The sequence below is a fragment of the Juglans microcarpa x Juglans regia genome, chromosome 4D (assembly GCF_004785595.1).
Source record: "Juglans microcarpa x Juglans regia isolate MS1-56 chromosome 4D, Jm3101_v1.0, whole genome shotgun sequence".
Classification (NCBI taxonomy): domain Eukaryota; kingdom Viridiplantae; phylum Streptophyta; class Magnoliopsida; order Fagales; family Juglandaceae; genus Juglans; species Juglans microcarpa x Juglans regia.
The window spans coordinates 16,578,043-16,589,604 of record NC_054600.1 but is presented as its reverse complement, the minus strand read 5'-3'; positions in this window follow the sequence as shown (position 1 = coordinate 16,589,604).

The window sequence follows — 11,562 nt, the reverse complement described above, 5'->3', positions numbered from 1 at the left end:
CCCGTTGAAAAACCTATCTCAAAAATCCAAATTACAAGGAGGAATGCCACAAAGGTTGTGATTTGCCTTTGATAAGTTTAAAAGTTCATTCAAGAACAAGAGGATATAAACTCAACTCACAATGAATAAATTAATCAAATTTCATAAACTTCTTAACATTAGGCTACAAAGAGTATTTAAACCAAAACCTAATTAAAACCCTAGCCAAAATAAATCCCTTTCTTCTAAAAATACCCCTGGATGAATAGTGCCACAGCTACAGTAACTCGATTACAGTACTTCTTTAAACCCTAGTTCCTAAAAAGTAACTTTCTAAATAAGTCCTTGGCCAAAATACAAGGTCTTCCCATAACCTTAGTTCGTAAGAAATAAGACATAGGTGGGCCAGGCATCCTCAAGCCCAAATATTCTAGACTAATTCCTATAACTAATAAAATAAGTCTTTTTAATGAAATAAACAAGTCTAAGGCCTTGAATCACATAATCATAATAATAGGCCCTAATTTTTATTGTACTCTTCCATAGCTTGTATCACTTGGATGATCATTGGATCTCATTCTCTCAAGCCTATCTTGAATATTCGACTCTTGCAAAACTCGTCCCAAGTGGATTGCACCAATCTTTGCATTGCTTCATTGATTTTCTTAGCTTTTGATCTTGTAATTTTTCCTTCTGGAACTTGCAAAGGATCTGTAAGACTGGGCCCACCTTGGTGCCCATTATACTTCGACAAACGTTCATGCAACACGTCAATGAATGGCAAATGATACTCCCAGAAACATTCATGAAACACACCTAAAGCTTTCCTTAAACCAAAATCACCACTCCAATTATATGCAAACTCAATGAATGGCAAGCAATACTCCCACAAGTATTCATACAACACGTTAATGAATGACAAATGATACTTCCACAAACATTCATACAAACGTCAATGAATGGCAAATGATACTCCCATAAATGTTCATGCAACACATCAAAAGTCTTTCTTACACCAAAGTTACCCAACAAACCACCATCTCTATCACATACATGCAACTTACGCATAAAACTAGTAGGCATACAAAGTCTATTCTCTCTAGACAAGTACCAATCTAGTTTATAGAACTTACCAAAAGATGCTTTCTCACATGTTCCATACACACTAGCAAAGTCATCGTCATTAGCATGCAATTTCTTATCATATTCAACTCTCAATAACTTTGCATTTAAAATAAAGACAAGGACATACCTTCTTGCTAATGCATTAACCACAAAAATTTCCTCACCATGTGTGTATTTGATTACATGAGGACAAGTCTCAATACAGTCTTCCCACTTAGGTTGTCCCTTGAAATGTGTCGAGGACTCATGGTCTTCAAAGAAAGGTCGGGTAGGAATTGTCGCACCTAGTACAAAATCAATGTAGTGCTCTATCTCCCTAATAGGTGGCAATCCACTAAACACACTACTAGGAATCATGACCTCATATTCCTGCAACAAAGTAAGAACACTAGGCAAAGGGTCATTAAATTCGTTAGTATAAAAGTTTGCCTTAGCATAAAAACTCATGTTTTTCTGCTTTTCTTTGCAATCTCTCTCTCTTTTTTTTTCTCTCGTGGCTCCACTCTTTTTTCTTGACTCTCAAATACCTCTTTTTTTTTTCACTCTGTCATTCTCTTGATGTTTCGGCCTCATCCTCTTTTTTCCTTTCACTCTCTTTTTTTCTTTCACTCACCTCTTTTTTTGAACTCTCGGCCTCACATTTGTTTTTCAACTCATTCTCTCTTTTTCTTGAGGTTTCAGCCTCATTCTCATCTTTTTTCTCTCTTTCTCCTTTTCGGTCTAACTATTTCATTTTTCCTCAATCTCATCCCCACTTTTACTCCCTCTTTTTCTTATCAATCTCACTTTTTAGCTCTGGTTGGTCCTCATGGACTTGTGTTGAAGTTAAAGAAGCAAGTTTGATTATTTTTCCACACTTTTCAAAATTGTAAATGATCATTAACCCATCATGGGTCACTTTCCTATCATATTGCCATGGCCTCCCCAACAAAATATGGCCAACATGCATAGCCATTACATCACAATGCACCACATCCTAGTATTTCCGAATTTAAAAAGAAAGTAGCACTTGCTTATTTACCCTAACCTCCCGACAATAACTCAACCACTGCAACTTGTATGGTCTAGGGTGTTTCAAGGGAGGCAAATTCAATTTCTCAACTAAAGTAGTGTTAGCCAAATTTATACAACTCCTCCCATCAATGATCATATTACATACCTTGTTGTTGATGTGGCATCTAGCATGAAAAATGTTCTTGCTCTGCTACTCTGTTTCATCCATCTTAATTTGTGTATTGAGTGCACTCTTAGAAACAATAGAATCACCATACTCTTTATTCTCATACCCATTTTCAACACTAGACTAGTGTCGCCTCCTATCTCTCATGTCATGTAGATTTCTAATTATCGCATCTTGATGATTCATCCTATCCTTGTCACAACCTCGCCCCGGGAAGGGCGCGATCGCGACGTACATGCCTGTCCTTTTTTTTTCTTTTTCTTTTTCCAATAACATGCGATCGGCATGGACATGACATACGGGTATTCTAAATTTATGATTTAATAAAGGGAACACCTAATAAACATTCTATTCGAACATTCATCTATAAAAGACTCTCAGAGTCCATCATACATTCATAAAAACATAACTGTTCTAGTTAGAAAGAGACTCCGTCCCAACAAAAAAGCAACACTCATAAACATAACCCATCATCTATAAACATAATAGTTCTAGTTAGGGAATACACTAAGCGTCTGCCTCTCGCTCTGCAGTAGTGCCTTGCTCCCCAGCCTTTTCATCATTACCAAGACGTTTAAAACATTTAAAACAAAACTGAGTTGAATACTCAATAAGCAGTACACCATGCTGTTAACTTATTAATCACTTAATCTTTTCTTTTGAAAACATGCATACATAAACATTTGCTAATCATGACAATGTTTTCACGCATAAACAGTTTAAGGAATAAGCCATACTTTCATGCATAAACATTTAAGAAATAAGCAATAACTATACTTTGATGTTTCACAGTCTTTGCTAGTACATATTATTACGCCCCGTGTGTTTGGGTTAGCGGTCTTCCTTTGGATCTAGATTCTACCCGTGGCCACAGGTTGAGAATCCCTTTCAGTCAGGGGCAACACTGGGTGCACTACCAGTACTACTTACCCGGCATTGCAATCTGCCCATTCATTTGGTACCCTTTTCATTCAAATGGTCGTTATATATTTTCATACAATAAAGCATTCATTCATTCAGTCATTTCTTTCTTTCATTCATGTTAGTCCTTTCAGTCCTTTCTTTTCAGTCCTTTTCATTTAATAGTTCATTCATGGAAGAACATAATTTAAAAGCATAAGCTTAAATATCATCTTTCATAGCATCCATAAAACATCAGTTCCTAGGGACATTTTAACGTCAGTTCATAGGCATATTTTAAAACACTTTCTTTGCGTCATTTAAAGCATGAGTTCATAGAGGTATTTTAAAATACTTACTTCACGTCATTTAAAGCATCAGTTCATAGGGACATTTTAAAACTCATTTAAAGCATCACTTGAAGCATAAGGCATGAGACATTTATTTCCTTTCATTTGCAATCAAAACATTTTCATCATCTTTCTTATTCCGATGCACATGCATTTTTATGAACAAGATACATTTTCATGCTATATTACATATAGGAATAATCAATAAGTTTATTGAGAGAGGAAATCTCATGACTTAGAACCTATGTGCATGCATTACCTTATACACATACATACAATTATAATCGATAGGGTGCTTAACATGAGCTATCAAGAAAGGGCTTGTACATACCATATTCATTTACTCTTTTCTTTAGAAGAACATTTACAATAAGAGAGAGAGACATTTTTTCATAAAGAGAACTTGGTGTAAGAAGTATGGTCATAGCTACTTACCTCTATGCTCCTCGATACTTCCAACTTCAATATAAGTCCTATTTCAATAAATAGCATAAGCGTGTTAATACCCATACAATATTCTTTAGCCCTCCCTGTGAAAGAGAAAGCCATAATATTACGATTTAACGTCCCTTCCATACTTCTCATTAACCCAAATGACTACTCCTCACCTCAACTTACAAGAGAAATAACTTAAACATTAAGACATGCTAGCTGTCCATGGAATGACTATTTTAAAAGCTTAAATGAAGAGTAGTTAATAATTCATAGGCTTCAAGCAAGGTTTGTTTAGTTCAAGCTCACCTTGAGTTGTGGGCATTAGGAGATAAAAATCTGGAAATTCTCAACAAAGGCTTTAAAATAGATTTAGGCATCTCAAGTAGGCTAAACAAGCTTAGGAAACATGCCCTTTAAATCAACTTATGTTCCTTCATTATAAAAAGGTTAGTTTATCAATATTTTGGACTCTTGGATTAGGTAGAATTTAATCAAATGAGGGAACACAATTGGGCTATTTTTTCATCAAGACATGGCATGATATGGACTTAGGAAATACTTGGACAGCTTTACATATCCTAATACATCATGCACAATTAATCTCTTACATCTAAGCTAACTAAGCTATAACCTATTCACATAAGAAATATTTTCTAGTTTAACTAGCATATCCCATTAAAATTAAACATAACATAAAGTATAGCAAAGTTACCCATTAAGCAACTTTAAAACCTAACACTTAAACGTATGCTTTACCCACTTAACACCTTTAAAGAGCAAGATATAAAGTATAAAACTAAGCAAAACCTTTAAACCAAATCTCAACACAAGGCACATGATACCAATATATATAATTTAAAATCACTTTAATCATCACCTATGATTAAACCAAGTTTAATAACAACATAGTATTTTCGAAATATAGGAAAATACATAGCAAAACAGCTATAATACCATTCGGTTTGGGCCAAAAACAGGGCATGCATATTTATTTGCAAGATGGTAAATCAACAACACCAAAATACAAGATAAAACAACTTAGTGGGCTTCCAAAATCAGATTAAAACAATGAGTCAAATTAAGATTTTTTACCTTATGCTCTTAGCTCCTTTCAAGAGGCAAGATAGAGGATCAAATAGTGGTATAGCCGTGTGGCTGAAGAGCCAAAGTGATAGAATTGTTTTAACCCCAAAACCGAAACATTATGGGTAAGAAAATGGTGAAATTCGAAACCCACATGTAAATCATACTAGGGAATAAATTAAAAGTCTATTACCTTCAAGATTTCACCATTTTGAAGAAGAAAACAAGCTTTGGTTCCAAGCTTTGAGGTAAAAACCGAAAATGGTAGAAATGAGTGAGTCGTACGACTTGAAGAGAATGAGAGAAAAATGTTTTTCTTCTTCCCTTGCCATGGAGCCACAAGGCTTGAAGAAGATGAGGGGAACTTGGTTTCTTGAAGATGAGAAGAGAGGAGAAGAAGGTGGCATCGACTATGGCTTTTCTTGGAGAGAAGGATGGAGATTCTTTCTTCCTTGGGTGAGAGGCCAACGTGTAGGAGAAGAATGCTTTAGGATTTGTTTTATTTTTTTTTCTTTCCTCCCTTTCGTGTTGCTTCTACCATAAGCTTGGAGAAGGGCAAGGACAATTTGGTCTTTGTTCCCACCTTCCATCACAAGGAAGCAAATGGATGGTGGAGATCCATCCACCTCAAAGTTACTTTTCACGTACCAATCCAATGGTAGAGAATAATTGGGCCATGTCTTAAATGAAAAAAATTAAAGGGTTTAAGGGAAAATATTTCAAAGTCTTAAAAATAATACCCTTGATTTATTTTAATAAATTATATTTTAAAATAAAGCATACTCATCTTAAAATAAAATAATTAAAAGTAATAAAAATCTTTATCTCAAAATATTTAACTTAAAGAATTAATAAAATAATGTAAGGACCTACGTACTAGGACTTGGGTATTACAATCCCTCACTTCACCCAACACCAAATTCAACCGCTCAAACTATTGTTGCATGGCATACAACATAAAGGATGAGTTATCTGTTATCCCCTTTGGTGATGAGTCACTCTAATGAGACATCATAATGTGCTGCACAAAAAGAATGTTAGTGAAAAAGTTCACACACTCCCTTACGTGTTTACACTCAAAATAATGGCACTCAACTCGTGTTTCACCCATAATTGATTTTTTCCCGATAATAGTCTCACACTCTCTTACATTTTACCTCAATAGTTTTCTCGCTCAAGTTCTTTAAGAACTAGTTGAACTAAATCAAGACAATACAACCTTGTATTATTCCAACCAGTAATATAGATCCAAGAAACAAGAACAAGAAATAAGGAAGGATAAAATGACACGAGACTCAAGGTATTTATACGAGGGTAAAAGTAATTATAAAATAAGATACCAACTAGAAAGATGTATTCAGCCCCTTTGACGATTGTAATAGCCCTCTAGAAATTCACTGGATGAATTTCTATTGATTGTAGGAACCTCATGAAAACCCCATAAATTTTTACGAATCGACTAATCACGCAAGTTTTAGCCTCTCAACATAGTCAGTGTTATCACTCACTATGGTGTTAGAAATATGAATTTAATTATTTGAGGTAATTAGAAGTATCAAAATGTGCTTTGGTTTACGTCATTAGACTCAGGTGATTATTTAGAATTTTATGACGCAATAACCCATTTTCATAATTTCAGACGAAATGACTGATCGAAATTGTGAAATTATTTTTTAGGGGCACTTTGGGGTTGAATTTCGATAAAAAATTTTCACTATGGGTTAATATGAACGTTTTGAATTTTTTAGTACTAAGTTTATTATGCATTTTTTTGGAGTGAATAGTAACCTCGATAAGCGCACCCAATGTAGTGTTTTCAAAATCACAGTGTGAAATTTTCAAATTAGGTTAGAGAAGTTTTATTTGGACACTTGGCAAGATCTTAACCACACATAGTGAATAATATTAGATACTTGGCACAAAGAGGAACCATTAGATAGATTTGTGAAAGAAATCTAGGTGTGAGATCATGCCACATAAGCAAAATCTTGTTTCATCTGATCAGCCAAATTGTGCCAGATCAAAGAGGGTTTCAACCCTAGTGAAACCCTATATGGTTGGGATCCAATTAAAACCCCAAAAGCTTGGTTGAAACTGAAACCCTAAACGGTTTCCCAAACCCTAAAGTTGGCCTCCAAACCCTTTCTAACTCGATTTCATCACTTCCACATGCTATAGATTAATCAAATCCTTGTTATGACATCATTATCCAACCTTTTATGCCTTGGAAATTTGATTGGGCCAAGAAAAATTAGATTTGAGCTTGATACCATCTAAAACCCTAACCAAACCCCTTTTAAACCCCAAATTGAGGCCCACTTGGTTGGGGCCCACCAAGGCCCATGAATTTGGTTACCTTGGCAAAGTTTCTTGAAGAAGTTTCCTCCCCCACTTGTTAGACCATCCACTGCCATTGGCTGCACCCAATAGTGCCTTGATGTGAAGGAGAAGTCCACTCCATCAACCTCCATCTCTCACAGTTGCTGCAGGCAGTCCTTTGCCCTCACTACTCTCCACTTTTTGTCACATAGCCAACTCCAATCAAGGGTCTTTCAAGCCCATAACTTCCCCCTTCGGGAGTCTAAAGTCGTGCAGGATACACTTCTCTCCATTTTATCACTTCTTGGCCCCTGTTCTTAGAGAGAAACCCAAAAGAGCTCTCTCTCGGGTAGATTTATGGGTCTGATTCATGGCCATTTTCGACCCATTTTATGTATTTTCTCATGATGACTCCTTCATAAAAGTTGTTCGTCTTTGAGTTTAGTTTTTGTGGGTATCTTATTAGTCTCATTTCATGCTCATTTGATCGGTAAAAAGTATTTTTAACCATGGAAAGGTCATTTTAGGCGTGAAAGTTTTGAAATTTTTGACCAAGCTAATGGACATATCTTAGTCCGAAATTTTTTTGGAGTGTTGTTAGCATGTGTTTATGAATGTTCATTGAGGTTTTGTTGCATGAATAAAGCTTGTGATGATAGATTTCCTTAGATTTAGAAACTTAAAAACTGGAAGTGGAAAAACAGTTTTTGGAAATCTTGGAGATGTTTTTATTAAGGTCAAAACTTGTGACTTAAGGTGTTTACTTTTTGTTAAAAAGTTTGGGTCTTTTTACAAAAAGTTTGTTGTTGATGATTAGCTATTTCTTAATAGATATTTTAAGTGTGGTTTTAAACTTAGGATAGGAAGATCTTATAAAATTTTGGTTTAATCATAGGTTTTGAAGACTGAAGAAATTGCAAACCAAAATCAAGAGAAATGACCTATGAATGTTTTGGCCATAGTGAGTTTTCCATAGTTGTGAATGGTTTTAAATTTTTCTGAGTTGATATTTGAGTTTAGGACAATTTACATGAGAAATGTAAATTTTAGTAATTCTTAGAGTTAGGATGTGAAATCCTTAAGTTAGGGGCAAAATGGTCATTTTTCCACATGTAGAGGGTAAAATGATAATTTTACTCTAAGTTGTCTCTTTTCATATTTTTAATTGTTAGTAAATTTATTTCTAACTTTTAGAATACCCTATTACAGTTCTTCATGTTTTGCGCTTTCTTCTCGTAGAACGCGACTATCGAAGTAAGTTAGTTCTTAACTTACTATCAGTTTACTGTGTATGTGTGATGGATAAGGGAACTACAGTTTATGTTCATATGTTTTTATACATGTCATGTCATCATTTGTTTATCTATTACACGAATTATTCTATTACGAAATACTTATCTGTTACACAATATATTCTGTCTCATGTTACTATCTATTGGATGTATGTCACATTACGTATGCCATCTATTACATGTATGTCATGTCAAGTAATATTCACTGTTACATGTTATGTCATGTTATGAAATGTTGTCTGTTACATGTTGTGTCATATTACGAAATATTATCTGTTACATGTATGCTATGTTATGAAATGTTTTCTGTTATATTTATGTCCCAAAGTATGTCATGATTGTCGTCCTACGTTCATGTCACGTTATGCTACATCAAGACTTCTGTCTTTTTGTTTTCAAGTTATCCCGTCTCGAATACAGTTTGTGTAGCTCGAGAACAGTCTTGTTAAGTTATTCATGTCAATCACAACTCTAAGTGCTAGGATGGGGTAATATCCTAGTGAAACTCCTTTGTTCACGCTGGAGTGTCTAAATAGGTATGAAATTCTCTGAGTTGATGAAGTACAGTCAACATGTTGCGAATGGAGCCTAACTAGCTAGTCACCGGAGCGCGCTAGGCACTAACGTCGATGGAGCCACACTTTATTTTATGTGTGTCCATAGCAAGTGTGGCATAAACAATTCATGAGGTCACAACAACTGTGGAGCACGAAGTATGGGACCACAACAACTGTGGAGCATACACTACGTGAGATATAGCAATTGTGACACGTAGAATAAGTAGGGCTACAACAACTGTGGAGTATGTATTAACATACTCACAACTGGTATAGACACCTATGTTGTGATGCGGTAATCGGCAAGGACACACGACTCAAGAGGACCCGTGTAGCACTCGTATTGTCACATTATTAATTAAGTCTACTGAATCAGATTTTAAGTTCATGTATTTCACGTTCAACTCATGCTTCACATTATGTTATGTTCAAGTTTACATTCATATTAAGTTTCAGGTTCATGTCAATCATGGTAACCCCATGAGATAAGATCACGCAATCATGAGATAAGAACACACAATCATGGTAATCCCATGAGATAAGATTACGCAATCATGGTAACCCCATGAGATAAGATTACAAGTTCATGTTTATGTTATGTTCACGTTCACGTTTTGTTCAAGTTCACATTCATATTATGTCATATTCATGTTCACGTTATGTTTCAAGTTCACATTTATGTTATGTTATGCTCAGGTTCATGTTATGTTCAAATTCCTGTTTAAATTATGTATGTTCACTTTCATGCTATGTTTCAAGTCCATGTTATGTTTTAAGTTTATGTACATGTCATGTCACATCAAGCTAAGTTTCAGTTCAGTTCAAGTTGTGTCATTTATGTCATGCTATATGTCAAGTTATGCTATGCTTACTTATGACTTTGATTATGCATTCATGTTTTTACTACCATGCAAGCATCATTAACCTGTATAGAAGTTTTCTGGTAACTAGCTGAGATTTGTAATCAAATTCTACCGTGGTAGTCCCCATTCCCTCCGAATTGTAGGCGATGTGTCGGATCAGAGTAGGAAGCAGACACTAGCAGACTGGAGGAGGTTGATTAGATGTCGTAGACGCAACACATAGCTTGCAGCCTCCATAGTTAGGTCTTTGGATGGTATTTCGGCATTGTTAGTCGAGTTACGCGAGTTACTCAACGAACTAGCCCAATAATGTATTTTGGCAATGTAATTATGGAGCCAGGTCTCCTTTATTTTGAGATCATAGTCTTCTGAGACCCGTGCGGTAATCGTGGATATTTATTTTGTTAAAAATGCATAGATTATGTTTTAACCATTTGGGATATTATAAGTTTGGTGCATAATATTGCTAAAAAAAAAATTATCCGCTGCGAATATTGCATAATGTTAAATGCATATTAGGAATATTGCATTTTATATGTTATGAACGGGAGTAGGTAACCTTGTGTTGCATGTCCAGACGCTTCGGATGTCCATTCGATCCCAAGCGGAGTCTGTGGGCATCACAACAATAAAGCTCAATCAATAAATGTCTTTCTTTCTCACTGTAACGCTCCGTTTCCAGAGGTCTGGAGAGTTAACTCTTAATATCTAAAATGAACTTAAATAACACAACTAAAAATCTAGAAAATCCGAAACAATGCTAATTCATTTAATCAATCCAAATATCTAAGTTCCTCCATGGGGGCAATAAAGAGAATCTCAATAACATAACTTAAAAATTCTCCAAAATGCGAAATTATCCTTAACTCATCAAATCAAAATATCCAGAAAAAATCAGTTTACTAACTATGACTCTCAAATAAGCACTTGTACCCTCAGGCACTTATTCCACCTAGATCATCACAACTTGCTAAAACTTCTTACTCTTGTTCTCTAGCTGAACCATCAAAATTATCTGAAAAATATGTGGAGATAAGGGGTGAGTTATCAACAACTCAGTAAGCAGAGGACATATACTAGTGTGTAAACATGAGCATTTACAGAAATCGGAATGCATAACAAAACATTTTCATTCTCAGAGTGCGAAAACAAAACATGTTATCAAAATATCAGAGCGAAGATTTAGAAATAATTTCATTCAAAAATATCCTTTTGGCATAGCATAAATGATCATCATCATCATCAGAACATCATATGAGAACAGAAGCCATGTATAACCCCCATGGCAGGGTTGTGCAATCTGCGGATAACCAAGCAGAACATAAATCATTCTGTCACCAAGGTGTGCACTCAAAACAGAGACCACTCTTGTAACTCGTGGTAGGGCCGTATCCACTATTATTACCTGTGGTTGGGCTGTATCCACTATTATAACCCGCGGCAATGCCGTACTGAACAGAATGGAAGCAGAATCAAAGA